At 48.3% G+C, this 24,239-nt stretch overlaps 1 protein-coding gene across 1 annotated transcript in view; it reads left to right on the top strand.

Annotated features, from left to right (window-relative positions):
* The window catches only part of LOC136825227 (uncharacterized), a 595,353-nt gene that overhangs the window by 19,386 nt on the left and 551,728 nt on the right, over positions 1-24,239 (top strand). The gene's annotated exons all lie outside the window — the stretch shown is intronic.

The raw sequence follows: 24,239 nt of genomic DNA, 5'->3' as shown, positions 1-24,239 counted from the left end.
CTCCCTTGAACTGTTTCGTTCGCCAGACTCGGTTCACGATGGAAACATCACAATCCATGCTTGCTTCCATCAGGGAGAACGACTTCATGCTTATGGTGGACGTGAAGGATGCGTATTTCTAAATACTGTACCCATTCATCCGTCCTCCCGCAAGTACCTCCGCTTTGTCCTCGGGGAGATGGCCTTCCAGTTTAGGGCAGGCACTTTGTTTCGGGCTCTCGACTGCTCCCCAGGTGTTCACAAGAGTCTTCTCACTTGTGTCAGCTTGGGCCCACTCGCACGGGATACGTCTACTGAGGTATCTCGATGACTGGCTAGTCCTGGCGGGCTCTCGCTCGCAGTTGGTGCAGGACAGGGATTGGCTCCTCAAGTTTTGCCGGGATCTAGGGATTGTGGTAAATCTGGAGAAGTCAGATCTCATCCCCAAGCAGAGGAAAAGTACCTGGGCATGCTGATAGACACGGTGGCAGCGAAAGTCTTTCCCTCGGACTCTCGTATCAGCAAGTTCAGGCAGGCAGCACAGCTGTTACTATCACGGCAGGAGCAGCCAACCTGGCAATGGCAGGTCGTCGTCAGTCTCCTGTCATCTTTGGAGAAGCTAGTACCACATGGGCATCTTCACCTGCGGTCTCTTCAGTGGAGACTGAAGGAGTATTGGTCCCAGTCCTGAGACCCCCAGTCCTTCCTCATCCCTCTTTCCGAGGAGGTGAGGGAGGACCTTTGCTGGTGGTTGGACCACAGGAACCTCTTGATAGGTGTATCCCTGCATACTCCCCCTCCGGACATGCTACTGTTCTCAGATGCATTGACTGAGGGATGGGGCGCACACCTGGAGGAGTTGCTGACTTCTGGAGTGTGGTACCGAGACAAGTGCCTTCACATCAACATCCTAGAACTCAAGGCAGCCTTCCTGGCCCTCCAAGAGTTCAGGGATTGAGTGATGGGACACTCCGTGGTACTGATGAGCGACAATACCACGGTAGTGGCATACGTCAACAAGCAAGGGGGCCTAGTGTCCCTCCAGCTTCATCAGTTGACAATGCAGGTGCATGAGTGGGCTGTGGCTCACTCGGTAGAGCTGTCAGCCAGGTACATTCCAGGCAAGAGGAATGTCATGGCAGACAAGCTCAGCCGCCAGAATCAAGTGATAGGGACCAAATGGTCCCTCCACTCGGAGGTAGCGGAAAGGCTGTTTGACCTGTGGGGGCGTCCAGCCATCGATCTGTTCGCCACCCGGCACAACAGAAAACTCCAGGTCTTCTGTCCTGTTGTGCTGGACCCATGGGCCGCTGCAGAGGACGCGTTCCAGCACCCGTGGGACAACCTCGACGTATATGCCTTTCCTCCGTTCTGTCTGATTTGCCGAGTGATGATCACTCCGAATCTCAGAATGATTCTGGTGGCACCCAAATGGCCCTAGGCCGTTTGGTATCCGGACCTGCTAGCTCTCCTCTCCGAGGCGCCAAGAGAGGTTCCCCCCCCTGGCCCAACCTGCTGTGTCAACCTCACGTAGAGCGGTACCACCAGGCTGTGCATTCCCTGTGTCTTCACGGCTGGAGGTTATCCACCACCTCTTGCGAGCGAGAGGCTTTTCGCTTCGCGCAGCAACAGAGATGGCAGGATACCTCAGATGATCCTCCGCAGCAGTGTACCAGGGAAAGTGGTCCGTCTTCTGCGGTTGGTGTTGTCGAAGGGGTATCTCTCCAGTCGGAGCTACTATTCAGCAGGTCGCGGACTTCCTCGTCTTCCTTCGCCAAGAGAAACTTCTCTCCGTTTCAGCTGTGAAAGGCTACCGCGCCACACTCGGTCTAGTCTTACGGCTGAAATTAGTAGACATCTCCTCCTCTTTCGAGATCTCTCTACTAATGGGAAGCTTCGAAAGGTCTTGCCCACCCAGGGATCTCAGGCCCACTGCGTGGGATGTGACTCTCGTTCTAAGGAGCCTGACTCGTGCACCGTACGAGCCTTTACGGGAGTCGTCAGACAGGGATCTAACCCTCAAGACCGTCTTCATGCTAGCCCTGGCATCGGCGAAGAGAGTTGGCGAACTTCACGGACTTTCCTTCGATGTGAAACACTTGAGGGGATGGGGATCAGTTACGCTCGATTTCGTCCCGGATTTTGTAATGAAGACTCAGAATCCTTTGGTCCCTGATGCACGGTTCGAGTCCTTCACGATCCCCTCCCTAGAGGACTTTGTAGGTAATGAACCAGACGAGATGCTACTGTGTCCTGTTAGAGTTCTGCGGCGCTATCTGAAGAGGACTCGACGTCTCTGGCCTGAGTGTCAACGACTCTTCGTTAGTACTGGCTCGACCAAGAAAGAAGTGTCCAAGAACACCATCTCTTTCTGGCTTCGTGAGACGATAAGGAGAGCATAATCTGCTGCAGGAGGAGACGACACTGGTACGCTTCATCCAAGAGCTCACGAGGTCCGCAGCATTGGTCCGTTGTGGCGGGATTTCACAACCACACACTCACACTAACAAAAAAACAGCACATACACTCACCTCGTACTAGGCTAGGCCTACGAATTCCGGACGGGAAGTTTTGCCAAGCAGAAGGAGGTCACGGAGTCACCACAACCGCCGATAATTCCAACGCTCACCACACAACAACAGTCCACAACCAAGGAAAAACAACCCAACCAGTACACAAACACGACCCAAAACAAGACTCAAAAAGACTTGACCACGAAGACTCAAACTCAACTCACTCGGAACACAGTAGAAAAAAACAACCAGGCTATCACACGACACCGATCACGCAACCAACACAGCATAAAACCCAAAACATGCCCAAGTACAAACACTCCAACCACAAAGCCTCCAAATACCAAATCACACAAACTGAACCAAAAAAACGCAACCAAAACTCCGATCAACTACCAGAAAAACCGTCCTTCCAGCACAATACCTCTGTCAAGACCCCGGCTCCCGGTCACGATTGAAAAAAACACAGGTCCTTCCTCCCAAAACAACGAAACACGAAACCTCATGGACAATCAAAACGTAAACAAAAAGAAACCACACTCTCTAACGACATCATTCAACAATTCATCCGACGTTGTCTCAAATTCTCTCTCTCTCTCTCTCTCTCTCTCTCTGATCTCTCTCTCTCTCTCTCTCTCTCTCTCACACAAGACGTCCTCAAATGCAATAACCTCATTTCTCCATATTACTCCCCACTACATTTGGCGACGTCTTCTCACACACTTACTACCCAGATTTTATATAGCCTTAGGCAGGACCCACGGATGGGAACAGGCCCCTGGATCTTGTTGAGGGCCCTCATGCATTCTCTCTGTCTCTACTCCCTTCTCAGCACCATTTTCACTCAACCCCTCCAGTCCACCCCATTCCAGACGCACACTACCCTCCTCATCAGTATCCTGACCTATCTCACCCACCACTTCATCCACACCTCCAATTCTGCCCCAAATATCTCTCCAAATTCTGCCACTAACCCATTCAACTCATTCATAGTTCTGTCCAGCTCTCGCAAAGACTCATCCATACTACCAATCACCTGCCTACTAGTAGGTTCTTTCCCACCGAAATTTCACTCACCCCAGTCAACTCAAACCCACACACACTGTATGTATCATTCATGCTATCCTCAGTATTGCATGCCTTATCAATCATTCTCACCCCCGCAAGCACACCCTTATCACACAACTTACGCTTCTTCCGTTCACTTACTTCCTCCAACTTCCTCCGCTTTCTTCCATACTCAACCAACACCAACTGGCGGTCCTCCAGACCCATTTGCTCAAAACTCGGCTCGCATTTATTCGTCCTCAACCAATCACTCATTGCATTCTCCTGAACATAGCACCTCTCTCCACCACGCAACTGGCTATGATGTGCCCTAATCTCATTCACACTTCCATCCAATTGTAGTTTTCCTAAAACGTAACTCAATCCACTTGGCCCCACCTCCAAAATCTTATATGGCCCATCAAATTTCTCTCTCATCTTACTTACATTCATTCTCCTCTCTCAATCACCTCTCTCAATACTCTATCTCCAACCCCAAAACTTTCAAATCTTTCACTCGCCCTCTTCCACAACCCACGGTCATCCTCCGTTAACCCCAACCTTGGTCTAACCACCCTCTCAAAATTTAACACATATTTTGTTCATGAGACTTACCTGTCAGATATATATATAGCTGTAATCTCCAAGTCCGACAGAATTTCAAAATTGCACACGAGTGGCGATCAGGTGGTTAGTACACATTCCTGCCGCTGGGAGGCGGGCATCAGGAACCATTCCCATTTTCTATTCAGATTTTTCTGTCGCCAGACTGTCAACACCTGTTGTCAGTTCCCCGCCATTTGATTTTTGAAATTTGTTGTCACTTAAGTATTTTGGTTGTTTTTGGTTTCGACTTGGATCTGTGACTTGGCATATGCTTTTCTGGACCGTTTTTTATTTTGCTTTTTGACTTTTCGTTAAATAAGATGTCTTCCTCTAGCTATCGTGTCTGTCCTTGGGTGATTGTAAGGTGAGGCTATCGAAGGCTTCTGTAGATCCTCACACTTTATGTATGAAATGCAGGGGTATGGAATGTTCTATGGATAATCGTTGTAATGAATGTGAGGGATTATCTGAAGGGAGTGGAAAAGTATGAATCCTATATACGTAAAAATTGGAGCGTGATAGGTTGAGGAGGTCTTCCTCCAGGAGTGCTTTGTAGACCGACAGTCAGGGATTTCTCATGTTAGTAACCCTGTAGTTTTTAGTCCTAACCCTGTAGTGTTGCCTTGGGCCCTGAGGTTGTTGCTGCAGAGAATAATACCTTGGCTCTCGTTTTAGAGTCAATTCACGCTCTTGAAAACAAAGTGAATGCCCTGCAAGCGCAAAGTGTTGTTTGTGTTAATGAGTGTTGTTTAGATCGGCCCTATTTCTAGGCCTGGACCTCTGCCGAACTCCCAGGATACAGGGAGGGGGCATGTCGAAAGTCCATGAAGGTTACGGGACTTCCCACCGATCTGACGTCCCTTCGCAGGTCCTGATAACCCTACCCAGGCTGCCAGGGATCGTGCACGGGCACGCATCCATAAGGATTGCTTCTGTCCTCCGACACGCCCTCCCCACGTCGGGGTTGGGGCTCTCGGTTGGACTCGCCCTCTTAAGAGAAGCTTGAGAGGAGAGGACGCTTCACGCCCTCTTCCTCTAGATGTTTTGTGCTCTTCCCTGAAAGTTTCGGGATGTTCCTCAGCAGAAGAAGTTTTTGTGCAATGGATGATGACAATTTCGACCCCCAGTCGCGCTAAGGCAAGGGCTGGAGCTTATTCACCGGTGAGAAAGAAGAAGACGTCCCATCTCCCTCTCCTTCTCGCAGGTTCAGCCCTTCTCCCGAGAGAGCTGTTTCTCCAACACGTCAGATTTTGTTGGGCTTGCAACAGCAGATGGATACTTCATGGAAGAAAGGACAGGCCTTCGTAAGGATCTGCATCTGCCTGTTAAGAAGTCCAGGCCTTCATCTCGTCTACAAGACTGGTGTTTTCTGCTAGATCGCATGAAGCATTCGTCTTTCACCTAAAGAAGGTATAAAGGAGCTTTCGTCTTCCTGATTTGAAGAGTTGGAATTTTCGAAACGCCGCCAGGATTTGTCTCGAATTTTATCCGCGCTTCTCACGCTTGCATTTCGCCTTGAGTCTCTGACGCGCTTCCATCCAGGACGTAAGTGCTGCACAACGTGAAGCTCTTTACATCCAGCCATGGAGCTGCGCGTGCTCCCGCCAGGACGCACTCGCCGATCGCTTTGTCTCCTCACGCCCTTCTTACGCTGACACCACGCCTGCAGTGCTTCATGACGCTCAACTTCCCAATCGTTAAGCGTTCTTAGGATTTAGCCCCGACTTCTTCTAAATACGAGAGGTCCTTCATTACGTATCGGTGAGTCGGTCTACTTCCTCCTCGCTCTCTAGACCCTCCAGCGGAGGAAGAAGAACCCCTTCCGTTATTCTCGGACGAAGAGAAACACGCTTCTTCTTCTACTGATTATCAGACTCTGACTTTTTTGTTTAAGGATCGGCCGGTTTCCGACTTTTTAACGACAGGTTGTTGATATATAGGGGTTTGTTAAAGGATATTGTGTGGAACTTGGGGAAAAAATTTTTGTTCAGTGACCTTAGGTTTTGTGACTTTAGAGCATTTTTGCCAAAATGGCCATTTTCAAAATGCATCTCCTCCTTTATTTTTGGTTTTAAGGGATGAGATTTGAACCACGTATAAAATACATATGGACCTTCGATATAAAGCCGGGGATTTTTGATTTTTCAATTATTTTTCGAGATATGAATTTTTATTTTTCACTTATACAACTTACTCGGTAGTTACATATAGCTGTCGTCTTTGACGTCACGGCAGTATTCAAATTTTGCGCTAGCGCTATCGTTACAAAAGGTGATCCCTCTACCCCCGCCCTCTATCGGGGTATCGGGAACCGTCCCAAGAACACGTCATTAGTTTTTGCCGTGCCGAACCGGTAATACGGTTCTGCTGCTGGTAGTATTTCTCAACAATTCAAACTTCTAATTCCTTTTTTGGTGAAGTACTCGGTTTGTTGTTTTTTGCTGGCGCTAGTTATTGCTTGAGGGTTATTATTAGTTAGACTATTATGTCTGATTCTGGTTCTAGTGGTATCCGGTTTTGCAGCAAAGGCTGCAAAACCAGGCTGTTAAGCTTAGTTTAGATCCGCACACTTCGTGCTTTTCATGCAGGGGGCAAATGTTCTGCTGATTTGACTTGTAACGAGTGTGAACTTCTAACTTTGTCTGACTGGAGTGCTTTGGGGAAGTACATGAAGAAGCTAGAAAGAGATAGGATTAGGAAGGCCTCTTCTAGGTCTTCGAGGTCAGGAGGTAGTCAAGAGGTTTTCGTAAACCCTATTATCCCTGCTCCCCTGTAGTTCCTGTAGTTTTACCTACCCGGACACCGTTTCTCCCAATCCTGATACCGTGTCAGTCCTTAATGCGTTTATGTCTTCCATGCAGAAAATGGGGACAATTTGCAGCGGTTAGTAGACCGCAGTGATAATGCAAGTGTTGTGCCTTGTGTAAGTGTTGTGGAGGAGGTAGCTTCTCGGCCCATTCACGCTCCCAGGTCTAGGCCCTGTCAGGCTCCCAGGTTCCAGGGAGAAGGCATGCCGAAAGCCGAAAGGAGGTGAGTGGGACCTGCTCCCGAGTAGTTGCCCCCTCAAGCAGTCCTGTTGCCGCTTCCCAGGCTGCTGGCCCTCACCACCGAAAAGGTGAGGAGCGGAGAGTGTCGAGTGGATCCAGTTGGAGTTCCTCCCCGCCTAGAGGTTGGCGTTTTCGCGACGCTTCTAGACCTTTGAAGAGGTCTCGTCTGCTTTCACCATTGAAGATTCCTAAGAAGAAGGCTCTTCTGGAGGATCCTACCCCTTCCTGTAGCTTTTGGGCAGAACCGGAGAGGCTTTCTTCGTCGGACTCGTCTCATTCGTTTTCGGCTGATCCTCCCTATAAGACGATTACATCTGAGAGGTCTGCTCCTTTGGCGCCAGCGACTCCTGTGACTCCTGTTCCTGTGGCGCCTGCTCCAGCATTCGATGGACCTCAACAGCTTGTGATTGACGGAATTAACGCCCGTTTGGACTCGATTTTACAACTTTTGTCTAAAAATCAAGTCTCTTCTTTGGCTCCTCCCACGATGCCAGCGGCGCGCCACCTCAACTCCTCGTTCTGTCGCCCGGTAGCGCGCCGCTTGCGCCTCCGTTGGCGCCACCTTTGGCTGCTGTGCCGATTGCGCCTCCTTTGGCGCCTCCAGATACCAGCGGCGCCCGCCTCGACGACTATGTCTGCCGCCCGTAGCGCCGCCGCTGCGCCTTCATTAGCGCCTCCTGTCGTTGTGGTACCGACGGCTCCGCCTTTGGCGCCACCTTCGATTGCTGTATCAACTGCGCCTCCTTTGGCGCCTCCGATGGCTCCTCAACAGGCTCAAACTCTTTCGGTGACACAGCAAGAATATGTCACGAGCCTTCCAGCCCCCGCTCGTGTAACTCAAGTTTCAGTTCAAGGAGACTTGGATGAAGATGTTGTCCAGCTGGACTTATCCCCAATTTCTGACGAACTCCTCTCGGGCTTAGAGGAGCAGTGTAAGGAGGAGAAGTCTCCGCAACTCTCTTCTTACAAGAAGCTCTTGAAGTTCTTTATTGAGAACTTCCCTGATTCGTTCTCGCCTGCGGCTCCTCCGTCTCCTGGGTCCCAGTACAAGAGGGACAAGGCTTCTGTTTCTTCTTTGGACTTTACCAAACTTGTCCTGTCCGTCTCGGCGAAGAAAGGCCTTAAGAAGATGGATGCTTGGCTGGCTGAGAAGAGGGAAATTGGAGAGAACGTCTTCTGTCTTCCCCCTCCTCGTCGTTCCTTCTGTAACCGGAGTTGGTACGAGACTGGGGAAATGTTTTCCCTGGGTGTGGCTGCCTCCCGCACAGGGGACTTCTCCAGTCTCATGGATGCCAGTAGGAGGACCGCACTTAATTCTGCGAAGGTCTTCTTTACGTCCTCCGAACTGGATCAAGTTTTCAAGAGCGTATTTCGGACTCTTGAAATAGTGAGCTTCCTGGACTGGGCGATTGCGTTTTAGCCAGGAAGATTAAGGATTTTAATCTTCCTTCCGAGCTCTTGGATGATGTGGTAGGAGTAGTGGATTGCATGGATAGGGGCATCTGCGACGGTGCAGTAGAACTGGCCTCTTTATTTACGACAGGGGTTCTCAAAAGAGGCAACTTTGGTGCTCCTTCCTAGCAAAAGGTGTTTCTTCAAACCAGAAGTCGGCTCTCTTGTTTTCTCCTTTAAACAAGGCTCATCTGTTTCCGCAAGAGTTGGTTGCTGCAATTTCCCAGGCGTTAGCCCAGAAGTCAACCCAGGATCTTTTGTCGCAGTCTGCCAAGAAAGCTTAAGAGACCTGTGCTTTCTACCGCTTCTGTGCGCGGTGTTTCGTCCCCGCTTTCTCGTATGGACAGTATAAAGGAAGACCCTCTAGACGTGTTTTTGGCAGGGCCAGAGGAAAAGGCAAAGCCACGCCTAGAACCTCGACGGCCCCAGAGAAGAAATGAACCTTTTGTCCTCCATTCAGCTGTAGGAGCCAGACTGCAAAGGTTCTGGCAAGAGTGGCAACAGATCTCGGCAGACCCTTGGACGATCCAAGTTTTAAAGGAAGGATATGCCATCCCCTTCCTTTCCAAACCTCCTTTAGTGGAGGCTCCAGTTTCTTTACAGGCGTACTCGCACAACTCCGCGAAACTAGACGCCCTTCGCTCAGAAGTCCGAGCCATGCTGGAGAAGGAAGCGATAAAACTGCTTCATGCCCCTCTATCTCCAGGTTTCTACAATCGTCTGTTCCTGGTTACGAAAGCGTCAGGGGGATGGAGACCCGTCCTGGACGTGAGTGCGTTGAATGTCTTCGTTCAGAAGACAAAATTCTCCATGGAGACAACTCAGTCGGTCTTGGCGTCTTTACATCAGGGGGATTGGATGGTTTCGATAGACCTCCAAGACGCTTATTTTCACGTCCTGATACACCCAGATTCAAGGAAGTTCCTGAGGTTCGTCTTCGAGGGACAGGTTTATCAGTTCCGTTCCCTCTGCTTCGGTCTGTCGACAGCCCCGCAAGTTTTCACAAGGGTCCTGTTGTCAGTAGCCAGACATCTTCACCTGGAAGGAATTCGAGTTTCCATGTACCTCGACAATTGGCTGCTCAAAGCTGCTTCGAGGGAGAGCTGTTTGGAGGACCTATCAAAGACTCTTCAATTAACGAAGTCTCTAGGCCTCATTATCAACGAGAAGAAGTCTTGCCTTACTCACAGTCAGCAGATTGTCTATTTGGGAGTGAGTCTGGACTCTCAGACTTTTCAGGCTTTTCTGTCCAACCAACGGATAGCCTCATGCCTGCAGAAGATCGACGGCTTTCTGCAGAGGAAGATTTGTTCCGCGAACCAATGGATGAGCCTCGTGGGAACCTTAACTTCAGTGGAGAAGTTTGTAAAACTGGGGCGCTTGAACCTGAGACCACTGCAGTTTTACCTGCAAGAGAAGTGGCCCAGGAAACAGTTCCCGGACTCCTTCACATTCGCCATTTCGGAAAAGATAAAGGAGTGCCTCCGTTGGTGGAGGTCAGAAGGAAGGCTGTCACGAGGACTTCCTCTTCAGCTTCCGAACCCAGACCTAACTCTGTTTTCCGACGCCTCGGACAAGGGCTGGGGAGCGACTATGGGGACAAAAGAAGTTTCGGGCCAGTGGCAAAGAGAAGAGAGAAACTGGCATATCAATCGAAAGGAACTAAAAGCGGTTCACTTAGCCCTGTTAGCCTTTCAAAAGAAGTGGAAGGCAAATGCGTCTTGGTCCAGGCGGACAACACGACCGCTCTGGCATACATTCGAAACAGGGGGCACTCACTCGTGGTCCCTCTACGAGACCTCGAGGGAGCTACTAGTTTGGGCAGAGGAGATCGGGACCAGACTAGTAACGAGATTCATTCAAGGGGAGAGAAATGTAGCAGCGGACCTTCTCAGCAGAAAGAACCAGGTCCTATCCAACGAGTGGACTTTACATCCCCTAGTTTGCGAGGAGCTTTGGAAGATATGGGGACGTCCGCTCATAGATCTCTTTGCAACCGACAAAACGACTCGGCTGCCCCTTTACTGCTCTCCAGTTCCAGACAACAAAGCGGTTTTCGTGGATGCAATGTTCATGGACTGGTCGGACCTGGACCTGTATGCCTTTCCCCGTTCAAGATCCTGCGACAAGTCATCTCAAGTTCTCAAGCCATCGAAACGTAAGGATGACTCTGGTGGCTCCATTCTGGCCGTCCAGGAGTGGTTCCCGGACCTTCTAAACCTACTGTCAGACTTTCCGAGACTTCTGCCAGAGAGACCAGATTTACTCAGACAGCCGCACTTTCAGAGGTTCCACCAAAACTTGTCCGCTCTTCATCTTGTCGCCTGCAGACTGTCAGGAGACTCATCAGAAAGAGAGGCTTTTCAAGAGAGGCTTGGAAGCTATCGCAAAGCCAAGAAGAGAATCCTCTGACAATGTTTACCAGGCGAAGTGGACACAGTTTAGGTCCTGGTGTCGAAGAGAAGGCGTGTCTTCTTCTTCGACGTCTATAGCCCAGATGGCCGATTTTCTCTTGTTCCTCCACAGAGAGAAAAAGCTTGCTGTACCTACCATTAAAGGGTATAGAGCCATGTTAGCTTCGGTCTTTCGACATAGGGGTCTTGAAGTGTCTTTGAGTCAAGACCTTTCAGATCTGATTAGATCTTTTAATACGTCAAAGAAAGACCAGAAGAGACCAGTGGCGTGGAATCTTGACGTAGTGCTGAGATGGTTACGGTCTCAGTCCTTTGAACCGATGGCGAACATCTCCTTGAAGGATCTCACGAAAAAGACTCTTTTTTTGGTAGCTCTGGCTACGGCCAGGAGAGTAAGTGAGCTACATGCGATTGACAAAAGAGTAGGCTTTGCTAAGGGGAAGGCAGTATGTATGTCTACTCTTGGTTTCTTAGCCAAGAACGAAGACCCGTCTAGACCTTGGCCAAGAGAGTTCGAAATTAAGGACCTTTCCCAATTGGTCGGTCCCGAAGAACCCGAGAGGTACCTCTGCCCTGTGAGAGCTCTCAAGTTCTACGTTCAGAGAATGAAGAAGCTCAGAGGTCCCAATGACCACCTCTGGTGCTCGGTTAGAGATCCTTCTAGGCCTCTCTCTAAGAATGCCCTTTCTTTCTTTTTGAGAAGCCTGATAAAAGAAGCTCATGAGCAGTGTGCTGACTCGGAGATGAGTATTCTTAAGGTAAAAGCGCACGAGATTAGAGCGGTTTCGACTTCTGTAGCCTTTAGCAGAAACTTATCTGTGAAGGACTTGGTTAAGTCCACCTTTTGGAGATGCAAGTCAGTGTTTGCATCGCATTATTTAGTGGACGTGCAAACTGTTTTCGAAGAGTGCAGTACGCTGGGGCCCTTTATTGCGACTGACACGGTGTTGGGGAGGGTGAAAGGAGTCCACTCCTTAACTAACATTTTCACCTTGGTGTTGGGGTTGTTGTTTTTAAGGTTGCCTGGAGATACATGATGTGTTAGTATCTTCCAGTTTTTAATCTTTGGTATTGGTTTTATGGTAATGTTAGGTGATCCCTCGTTTTGTTGTTCGTTGTAGTGCGCCCTGATCAAGGGCATCAGACTTGTCCGTGCACGCAGCCATGTTCTCTCACGGCAGGTACTGTTTTTATTGTGTCCGACACACGGATCCCTTATATCCTCTCGGCACAATATAGAGGCAGTAACCACTGAGACTACCATTAAAGAGGCAGTAACCACTGAGTCAGCTACCATTAAAGGTAAGGAACCTATGTCTAACTTGTTGCAAGTAGATAATTCCAAGAATTTTATTAGCTGCCAGTGCCCCACCTCCTCAAGGTGCCAATCAGCTATATGTAACTACCGGGTAAGTTGTATAAGTGAAAATGAAATTTTTATGATAAAATAATGTTTCACTTATACTTACCCGGTAGTTACATAATCATAACCTCCCTCCTCCCCTCACCTGGGCAGTTGGGCAAAAACTTATGACGTGTTCTTGGGACGGTTCCCGATACCCGATAGAGGGCGGGGGTAGAGGATCACCTTTGTAACGATAGCGCTAGCGCGAAATTTGAATACTGCCGTGACGTCAAAGACGACAGCTATATGTAACTACCGGGTAAGTATAAGTGAAACGTTATTTTATCATAAAAATTTCATTTTTATGAAATTTTCCCGGAAAAATTACAGAAAAAAAATTGCCAAAAATCAGAAACTCAAAATATTAAAAATCCCCGGCTTTTTTTTAATCTACCATGTTTCCTCATATTATATATGAAATTTCATTTAGATTGGTCCAATACTAAGGGAGGAGATACATTTTGAAGGTGAAAAACTTATGTTTTGAGAAACGGGCCTTCAAAGTTTTAGTTACATAAAAAAAGTAAAAGGGACTTTAAAGACTGTGTTACAATTAATTTTATGGTTTTAATTTTTATTTTTGGGTATTAATTAATGCAAAATGATTATAAATAAGGGATTTTGACGAAGGAAAAATCTATTTCTGGAGAGGGGACCGTGTCACCCGATGAAAAAGTCCATTCAGCACTTATTTCTAGGTAATTCCGTTGCTAGATACCAGAGAAAGCTAAATGAAATGCTGGAGTTACTACCCCCAGAGCAAGCTCCATCAGATGGAGTCGTGTATGGAAAAGGGTGAACTACAAAAACACGGAACCTTATCCTATAGAGATCCCAAGGTCAAAAGTCCCACAGGGAGGTGCCGTTACAAACCCATGCACCACTCGTGGACAGCACACAAAACACCGCTAGCCGCATTCCATGAAAGCATCACCCCACCAGAATGATGTTTACTATGGGAGGGACATGACACATGATGGAGGTGGGTCATCGGGTGACACGGTCCCTCTCCAGAAATAGATTTTTCCTTCGTCAAAATCCCTTTTCTGGATCAGGTCCCGTGTCAGCCGATGAAAAATTAACAGAGAAATAAATATCATTCTTGAACTAAAGAGATAAAAATTCTAAGGGGGACAGAAGACTGAAGGTCCAAAAAGAAATTTTTTAATCACTAGTAACAATAACAATAATGTACAAAAGAAACTGATGTTAGCTTAAAATTAACATGACAATGTGAAAATATACATAAACAAAATAACTATACAATATTGAAAACCTTATAACTTAAATGTGTCATTTAGACAAACACATGGATAACACAGCCAGGTGAGAAGTCAAGGCAAGCCTGACTGAAATGACCGTAAGGGGATAACTGAGGCAGTGGAGGAGGAAATGACTAGGAATCAGAAAGGGAACCAGAGGGAGGAACAACGTTCCCTGCCGCGACTGCTGAGAATTTAAGAGCTTCTAAGGATTTCAAATAGTGACGTTTGAAAACCAAGGGTGACTTCCAACGGTGTACCTGGTAAGATCCGTGAAATTCATGTAATGAAAGTAATTAATGGAGGTGGCCACAGCTCTAATATCATGAACTTTTGGGACTGAGTCAGGGTTAGCCTGCTTGATAAAGTAAAGGATCTGTTGTCTAATAGCAGACATAGAGAGATTACCCCTCCTTCCCTGATAAAGAGAGGCCCAGAAGAGATGTGAGAGGACCTGTCTAAATAAGCCCTCAAAGTATGAACTGGGCACAGGGACAGGTCTAGAGGCAGAGGGAGAATTTTCCAAGGCAACCACCTATGCTATGGATCTTCATTTTTGGCCAGGAAGGTAGGGTGAGGAATCAGCAAAACCTCCCCTGATGGAAGGAAGTCGACGTGGTTGGGTTCCCTAGAGAGTGCAGACAGCTCTGAAATTCTAGCACTTGAAGCCAGGCTAACTAAGAACAACGTTTTCCTCAACAAGGAAAGGTAGGGGCAGGACTGATTATCGATATCTGAGGTTAACTTCAACACGTCATTTAAAAACCAGGAAACCGTATGTGGACGGATTACTGGCCTCAGACGTGCACATGCTTTAGGGATGGAAGAAAAGTAAGGGTCTGTGAGGTCAATTTTGAAACCATACAAGAACACTTTTTCGTAAAGCCGACTTGACTGTAGTAACAGTACTAGCGGCTAAACCCTTCTCAAACAGTGATCTAAAAAGGAGATTGCTAAATTTATGGTCATTACTGTAGCCTCAGATTCTCTTAAAAAGAGTGCTAGTTTCTTAATTGCTGAGTCGTACTGACGAAGAGTGGAGACCCGCTTATCTGATTCCAAGAACATGGTATTGACAGGATCAACGTTAGCATCCCTTTGAGCCGCAAACTTCATAAAGTCAAAGCCAGGGCATTTTGGATTTTTGAGGAAGCTGACACAGTCTGAGTTTGTACTACTTGTGTTAGTTTTGGACTGGGGATTCGGATGTGGCGAAGTTTCAGTTCTAGTAGAAGAGGAAACCAGCTGCTCTTTGGCCAGTAGGGAGCCACTAGAGCTACTTGACCCTTGAACGTCCTCAGTTTGTGAAGGACTTTAACAACAAGTTCACTGGAGGGAACAGATAGATCACCTTCCACCTGTTCCAATCCAATGACATTGCGTCCGTGAAAAGAGCTTGAGGGTCCAGGTTGGGAGCTACGTAATGAGGAGCTTGTTGTTGAGCTTGGTTGCGTAACAAATCTACCTCCAGACCCGGAACTAGTTGGCAGATCCAATTGAACGAGCCCCTGTCTAGGGACCACTCCGACTCGAGGGAGTTGTCCTGGAGAGAGAATCTGCTACGACGTTCGGACCCCTGCAAGATGGGTGGCAGATAGGTGCCACTTGTTCTTGCAGGCCAAGGAGAAAAGTGCAATCATTACCTGGTTGATCCTGCTCGATTTTGAACCTCCCTGTTTATGCAGTGGACTACCGTGGCGCTGTCCAGAACCAGTCTTATGTGAATCTTCTTGGGGAAGAAGCTTCTTCAAGGTAAGGAAGACCGCCATGGCCTCCAGAACATTTATATGGAACTGGCGGAACATGAGGGACCAAGTCCCCTGTACTTCTTGGTGTTGAGAATATCCTCCCCACCCGCTTAGGAGGCGTCTGTGTGGATAACCAACGCCGGAGGAGGAAATTGAAGGGGACTGACTTGGACAGGCTCTTGACAGTCGACCAAGGACGGAGTCGCTTCTTCAAGATGTGGGGATCAGAGACACCTTGTCCCTGAGACTGATATTTGCCCGACTCTGCCACACTCTGTTGATATCCTTCAGTTTCACTTTCAGCAACAGGTCTGTCACCAAGCGAACTGAAGGGAGCCCAAGACTCGTTCTTGGGTCCGCCGAGAGGCCCTTTTGGATTTGAGAAACTGTCTGGTTGCTCTGGCTATCTCCTTCCTCTTGGGAGGAGGAAGAGAGAGCTTGTGAGAATTCAGATCCCACTGGATTCCTAGCCATTGAAAACAACTGCTGGGAACCAGGCGGGACTTCTCCTGTTTACACGAAAGCCCAAGGATTCTAGAAAGTCGACCACCACGGATGTAACTCTCCAGCATTCCTCGACGCTGGATGCCCAGATGATCCAGTCGTCGAGATACGCGGCCAGCGTAATCCCTTGAGATCGGAGTTGCTGTACGACCGTGTCTGTCAACTTGGTAAAAATCCTTGGGGCTATGTTGAGGCCGAAAGGCATCACCTTGAAGGAATATGCCTGCCTTCGGAGCTTGAACCTCAGAAAGGGGGAGAACCTTCTCGCAACCGGGACGTGATAATAGGCGTCGGAAAGATCTAGAGAGGTGGTTACGGCTCCACGGGGCAGTAGGGTCCGAACTTGGGAGACAGTAAGCATCCGAAACTTGTCGCAACGAATGTAGGAATTCAGACGGGACAAGTCCAGAATTACTCTCCGTTTGTTGGAACCTTTCTTGGGAACACTGAAGAGCATGCCTTGGAACTTCAGAGTCCTCACTTTCCTTATAGCCTGTTTCTGTAGGAGATCCTCCACAAAGTCCTCGAGATCCTTGGTCGTAGCCTGATAAAACTTGACTGGTGGAGGGGATTGTCGATCCAACTCCAGCCTAGGCCCTTGGAAACTATACTCTGAGCCCAGGGACAGAAGGTCCACTGAGCTCGAAAATGGTACAGCCTCCCGCCCACAGGATGTATGTCATCGGTCCTGTGTTTGCTTCCCCCCTCTGGAGCCTCTACCTCCCCTGTTCCTGGGAGAGGAGCGGGGGGCTCCCCTTCCCCGAGTGAAGCCACGGGGCTTATTGCCTCTGGTTGATTGTCTGAGCGAAATTTCCCTGACTTTCATATGCAGGATTGAAAGCTGGGGAGGAGACATAGGAAGGAGCAGCCAAAGACTGATGTGCCGGGTTTACCAGGACATATTGAGGTGGAGGATGGGAGGAAGAGGTCGAAGGCTGACTTTGTAAAGGAACCTGAACCAAGGACTGAGCTGGAAGACGTTTGAAGTGTTTAAATTTCTTACTGGACTTTGTGGGAGGGCTGGCAAGATCAGACTGTTTCCTTTTATAGGGCAGACCCCAACGGGAACGGAGACTCTGATTGACCCTAGCTGCCTCAGATAAGACTGCATCAACTTCTTCTTGTGGGAAAAGATTAGCACCCCAGATCGAACTCTTAAGAAGCTTATTTGGTTCATGCCGAACTGTGGCTGCTGAAAAGATGTGCTTCCGGCAGGCCAGTCGGGCAGTCATAAAGTCAAACAGGTCTTGTTGAAAACTCGCCAAGAGAGATTTTGTCAAGACCTGGAATAATGGATCTTCCCTGTAAACCAAAGAAGTTGCTTCCGCTAAAGCCAAAGAGTTCAAAGACCTGACGAGCCTTTCCTTAGTATCAGCCTCTGTTTTCAAGAGCGACTCCGGGATCTTAGGGAGCTGCTCACTGAACAGATCAGAGGCGCAGTCTGGGTCAAGCCGAGTCACCGTGAACGTATTAGGGCTCCCTTCCAGAATTCGGTGCCTCCGGGAAAGACGAGAGATGTAGGGTCCGTCTCACGGAGATGAGGAAGGGGTTTACCGAAGCAAGCCTGGCTAGTCAGGAGGCCACTTTCGAAGTGCAAGGGAGAAGGAGAACATCACTGAGAGTGAACATAGTGAACACTCCCTTAGCTGGTGTGAGCTTAGTGTTCTCCGCTTGCCACTCCGTAAGGGTCCTCATCAAAGACGACTGGGCTTGGTCCCTAGGATAGATGACAGTCTCCTTAGGGACTTTATCAGACCTGTTCCAAACCTCTCCCTTCAGCCTGGCAAAACCAGTGTAGGGAGATGTCAGGTCCGGAGGATAGAACTCCAACTCTTCCACTCTCCTCGTGCCTAAACCCTCTATGGTAAGAGTACCTTCATACTGGAGCATAAAGGGCGAGACGCCAAGGATTCCCTAGATCAAAGGGAGGGAGAGTGGAAGGGTCAGGAACAGAATGAGACCTAGAACGAGAACGTTGTTGAGATTCCACCTTCTTCGAAAGAGACTGAAAAGAAGAAGCAAGACCAGACAGCTTACTGTCTACCCTCGCGTCGATCTTCTCAAATCTCGCGTCGATTCTTTCCAGGAATTGTTCAAAGAAATGAAAGTGTATCCAAAGAAGGAGGAGGGGGAAACTACCTGACGTGACTGAGGCTCCGCTTGGGACCTGGAAGGGGAGGCTGTACTGGTCGATGGAACGGGCTCGTCATCCGTGCCGCCGCCGGAGGGACCCCATATCGGCCTGCCGGAGTAGGTAAGGTTTTTTTTTAACGGACTTCACCTTCGGGGCAATAGACCCAGACGTGTCCCGAAAGGTATGAAGATTTAGAGAAGCCTTTAAAAGAAGCAACAGAGGAAGGAGGAGAGCTAAACAGTGAAGAACCTGCCTCACTTACCCCCTTACCTGCTTGATGCTCCGGGATAATGCTCGGAGACTCAAGGCCGAGATCGAGTTCCGCCGCGTCTTCTGTAGCGCCGCCGCTCAAAGCCGAACCGTCTGGAGAGGGCTGGGTCAACTCCCGAATCCCGGCAATCAACGGAGCAGCAACCTCGTCGGTGACAGAAGCTGTGATCCAAGCGCCGGGAAAAAGGACATTACAAATGTCCTTCGAGAGTATGTAGGGATTGCCAGCTCCTACGTTGCGCCCAAAGCCGCTAACCCAGACTTTAAGGGCCTGAATCGAAGAATCACGAGACTTGCGGTCAGCCTGCCGGAAGAAAAACATTATTGTGGTTTTACCGAAGGCGGAGGGAATCGATAAAATGTAAACATTATAGTTGGCTAAGAAGGAAAGATGCATGATCACCTACCGAATCATCGATAGCCTGCTCGTAAAGAGCGTAGCAAACATCACATCCGTCAGGGTGCCAAACAATAAGATCCCCTACGTGGACCGCACATCCGGAGTGAGACCGACAAACTTCGCGGGCCGCTGGCCTGATGGAGGGCTGCGGAGCACCTTCTTCTTGGCAGCGTACCACCTGTAAGAGTATGAGATTATGAGTACACTGTGTAAGGTGCCGGAGTAGTGTGCCGGAGCAACACAGTATTAAACAAAGTCCGTGAAACCAGCCGGAATGATCCGGAGGTAACCTGGTAAAATCTCATACAAACAAAACAAAATAAATAATAAATAAAACAAAATAAATTTACCGGAACTAGCCGGAGTAACATGCCTTAAAGTAAGTGACGGATACAAAATGAAATGAAATGGGAAGGTTAAACTGTCCGGAGAAAGCGCATTCCCGGCAACTAAAAATAATATGAAACTAGCGATAACGGAAGACCGAGCAACGCTAGAACGCCGGAGCGGGAAGCAAGGAATGCGCCCGATAGAAGACAGTAGTTAGCTAAGGGCAGGGAACGTCAAAAGCCCAACACGAAGACAGTCAGGCGGAAAGCTCTAACTGGCAACGAAGTTAGGGACTGAACCGGAGTGTCGCCAAATTAAACGACACACCGGAGAAGACGTATGAAGGGGAGGAATGAAAACCCGGAGGAAGAACCGAAAAAGAACGACCAGAGAGTGGGAATGCACAATCCGGGCGTTCCGTGTCCTCCCGCCCACTCGCTGACTGAGTCGTTACCCAGCAAACGCGAGAGAAGCAGGAGAGGAACAGGGACAACCTCCTCCATGGGGGGGGGGAGAAACAGGGAGCTAAAGATGGCCAAAGATGGTGGACAGGAGAGGGGGAAGCCCTCCCGGCCACCAACAGTCCCAGGAGGGAGGGTAAATAGGTAAAGTCACGGGCCGTACCAAGGAGAGGCCAAACAATGCAGAGGAAGGGGGCATAGGCTATAGGCTAAAAGGAAGGAATGCTCTCATAAACCTGGATAAGTTAACAAGATTGAAAACAAATCAAGGGGAAGAGAGAGCACTCGGGAGGAGGAGGGGGAAAAGGATGGGTCGACATAACCAAAAACTGGAACTAACCTTAAGTAAATACCAAACTAGGGTAGGCTACATGAAGCCCCTCGCTATCCCAGCTTAACCAAGAGGCTCATTAGCCTACACGAAAAGCTTGAAACAGGGAGAGGGAAGCAACATGAGGTCCTCGCTATTTCAGCTTAACGAGAGGCTTATTAGCCTACGCAAAAAGCCGAAACAGGGAAGGGAACATAAAAGGAGAAGACCCTAGTAAAACTTAAGGAAAGCGCCGCATTGGAAAATACGAACACAAAACCCTATGAAGGGCATGTGAACGAAAAGAATGAACGACATCCCCCTTTTTCATGGAAAAAGGGGGCAATAGCCTAACGCCCCAAAAAGGAAATCCAAAGCTAACACCAACCCATAAAAAGGATAAAATAAAAAACATAACAATACAAAACAAGAGGAGGACCATACCCAACACGATGTGGACGTGAAGGGAAATGGCGCCTCGAACAAAAGAAATATCCATGATAATCATCAAATATCAAATGCATCCGAACACTGGGTTAAAGATAAAACAAAAAAACTTAAAAGTACTAACGTAAATAAAATTCCCAGAAGCTAAGAGAAGAGAAGGGCAAAAATAAGGCATGTTAATGAATTGATAAAAGGCGAATAGGCTCGAGGGGGAAGCCCGACGCCTAAACACCAGCCCTCAACTCGAAGCAAAGGGAAACAAACGTTAATCAATCAAAATCACTAATTAGACCTCATGAAAAGGAAAATGCTCCTAAACACGAAGAGGAACCGTGAGAAAGATCGAAAAACAGGGCGACCCAAGATCACGAACCACGCATGGAGGTCACGTGAGGCCGTGAGAGGAGATCGAGACGGGCGTTATAAATCCCTTTAATTATTAAACTAAAGGGAAATAAGGAGCCTCAATCGCCTCAACTAAAAAACGAAATACTGGTACTCAACTTAGGTGACGAAAGACCTTGTGAGGAAGCCATAATGATGCAAAAAGGCACAAGATTAAAAGCACAACGAAAAAACGTGTGACCGATGGTGCTTGCTGAAATGGAATGCGGCTAGCGGTGTTTTGTGTGCTGTCCGCGAGTGGTGCATGGGTTTGTAACGGCACCTCCCTGTGGGACTTTTGACCTTGGGATCTCTATAGGATAAGGTTCCGTGTTTTTGTAGTTCACCCTTTTCCATACACGACTCCATCTGATGGAGCTCGCTCTGGGGGTAGTAACTCCAGCATTTCATTTAGCTTTCTCTGGTATCTAGCAACGGAATTACCTAGAAATAAGTGCTGAATGGACTTTTTCATCGGCTGACACGGGACCCGATCCAGAAAAGAATATTAATCGATTATTAATGTGCCTAAGACACATTCTTATAAATTTTAGGTTCCTGGTCCCCCCCTGTCTGATCTTGCTGCAAGGTATTACTCTAGGGTATCATAGTTGCCTACACTTTTTTATTAGTGTCTCGAATCCATCCCTTGCCAAATGGATCCTGGGAATTACTTTTCATTCACAATTAGGGATTCGTGATTCAAGTAATTCATCAAGTCTTGCTTCACTTATTATGATCATTTTATTTTCAGGATCGTCTATAATATCAGCCTCCGAGCTACTGCTTTTTTTTTCTAAAATATCTTTGCCCTTTGGCAGTGACGAACAAATAAAGAGGCGTTTAGGGGTGGATGTGGTTGGTCTCTGGTCAGCAGAGATCGCTGCCTGCGCCGCTTGATGGGCGACAGCTCTCTCTCTCTCGTCGCTCCATTCCCTCTATGGCACTAATTTCTTGAACTCTTTCTTCTACTTCTCGTCTGGACTTTTCCACTTGGCTTTTCCGCATTCTAGAAGCATGAAGTGAACTCTTTGACCTTTTAGGCACGGTGAAAAACAAAAACACATAGAAAATACAGAGTTCAGTCAAGGCAAAGCGAGCATGAAAACGTGTCCTTCTAGCTTGGAAGTTTATAGGCAACTCTCGGCCACAGTCGGCGTCATGGCATGACAGTGCGTTGTCATGGCTAGGAATAACTAAAAAGGTGCCAGTAGGATATTATTGACATTATACATTTCATTTCAAAGGAAGTTTTCGTAATATATATCTAAAAACTATACCAGACTAAATCATTTGCGCTACTGGTGTTTTATGGGTATATAGTTATTGTTACATTTTAGGCCATAACTAGAGAGATACGGCAAATTTTAGCATAATATTTCGTGGACACATTCTTGAACCCTATACGAAGCCATAGAATTTTTTTCAGCAAATCGAATTTTTTAAAGATTATTGGGGTTTTTTAGGCGGCCGATCCCCTTAAGGATCTGTTTCCTGATACTTTTCAAGCTTCGCTCTCGCTCTCCCCTTCACAGTTGGCTTCGTCTCACGGAGCGAGAAGAACTCCTGGTTTCTTAAGATGAAGAAGTCCTTCTCTACCAAGAGGGCATTCAAGAAAGTTCAGGACTGGATGACTACGAAAAAACCAAGGAAAGACTTCTTTCGCTTTGCCTCCTTCACGTTTGTCCGGCAAAGCAGGCATTTGGTATGAGACAGGTGAAGATATTGGCTTGACAGTTCCTCGACTTCTCAAGGGGACTTTCCACAGTCTTGTTGACGCCCCAGAAGATCTCATTTGTCCTCTTCTAAGGTTTCTTGGACTCTTACGGAAATGGACCACCATCTTAAAGGACTCTTCAGGACTGTTGAAGTCTTTAACTTCTTGGACTGGTGTCTGGGAGTTTTACACACGAAGGCTACTAGCCCGAGTTCCATTAGTCTGGGGGAGCTGTCCAGTGTACTGCGGTGCATGGACAAGGCCGTCAGGGATGGCTCTGAAGAACTTGCTTCGCAGTTTTCGTCGGCCCTTTTAAAAAAGAGGGCATTGTTTTGCTCTTTCTCGGCGAAGTCTGTTTCCCCAGCACAGAAGGGAGAGCTACAGTTCGCTCCTTTCTCAAGCCATCTCTTTCCCCAGACCTTGGTTAAAGATATCGCTGCCAGCCTTCAAGAGAAGGCGACTCAAGACCTCCCTTCCAGGTCTTCTAACATCCTTAGCACCATCATCTCCCTCGTCTTTTCCACAGCAGGCTAAGAAGAAGCAGCCCTTTCGTGGAGGAGCTTCCATGGGGAGCACTCGAAACCCGCGCCCGAGGGAGAGGTTTCCCTAAAGGCAAAGTCGCCTCCAAGAGAGGTGGCAAGTGACTCCTTCCACCTCCAGACACCAGTAGGAGCCAGGCTTCTTCATTTTGCCCAAGCCTGGAGAGAGAGGGGCAGACGCTGGTCCCTCCAAGTAGTAGAGAGAGGCTACCTAATTCCTTTTCTGACTCTTCCTCCTTTGTCTCCAACCCCAGAGATCTGTCTCCCCATTACCATCCTGCCAAGCAGAAAATTCTGTTCGACCTTCTCAACAGATGCTCGAGAAGAGAGCAGTGGAGCAGGTCTTAGACACAAAATCCCCTGGAGTTTTACAACAGACTGTTTCTAGTCCCGAAACATTCAGGAGGTTGAGACCCGTCTTGGACGTCAGCAGGCTGAACGACTTTGTCCTGAAGGACAAGTTCAAGATGGAGACGTCTCAGTCAATACTAGGAGCCCTTCGTCCCAGGGATTGGATGGTATCGTTGGATCTCCAAGATGCCTACTGCCTCCACATTTCCTATTCATCCGCGTTCGATGAAGTATCTCCGGTTTGTCTTGGGGGCAAGACTTACCAGGGGGTGTTTGGACTCAGCACAGCCAGGGTGTTTCTTATGAAGAACGAAGCGATGTGGTTGCACCTCTCGGGCGTCAGGATCTCTCTTTACCTGGACGACTGGTTGATTGGGATCGTCAAAACAAAGGTGTCTGGAGGACCTTCAGTTAACTCTGGAACTCGTTAAGTCCCTGGGACTTCTGGTCAATGCAGAAAAGTCGCAGCTGATCCCCTCACAGTCCATTGTTTATCTGGGGATTCAGATGAATTCAGCGGCTTTTCTAGCGTCTCCATCGCAAGAACGGCAGTTTCAATGTTGCTGAAAAGTCTCGGTCTTCTTGGAGAAGGAAACATGCTCGGTAAGGGAATGGATGAGTCTGCCAGGGACCATTTCCTCACTGGAGAAGTTTGTTTCTCTGGGAAGACTGCATCTCAGGCCTCTTCAGTTCTTTCTATTGGAGAACTGGCAAACAAGGAAGACTTGGAAGAGGAATTGAGGATCCTTCCTTCCATAAAAAGTGCCTGAAGTGGTGGCTCGATCCTGCAAAGTTGGGAAAAGGATCTCCTCAAGCTTCTGAGCCCCGACCTAGTGTTGTTTTCCGACGCATCATCAGCGGGTTGGGGGCAACACGGGGGGGAAAAGAAGTGTCAGGAACCTGGAGAGGGGAACAGGTG

Source organism: Macrobrachium rosenbergii, chromosome 37, assembly GCF_040412425.1.
Source record: "Macrobrachium rosenbergii isolate ZJJX-2024 chromosome 37, ASM4041242v1, whole genome shotgun sequence".
NCBI classification, from domain to species: domain Eukaryota; kingdom Metazoa; phylum Arthropoda; class Malacostraca; order Decapoda; family Palaemonidae; genus Macrobrachium; species Macrobrachium rosenbergii.
The sequence above is the reverse complement of the archived record's forward strand: the minus strand, read 5'-3'. Positions and strand labels throughout refer to the sequence as shown.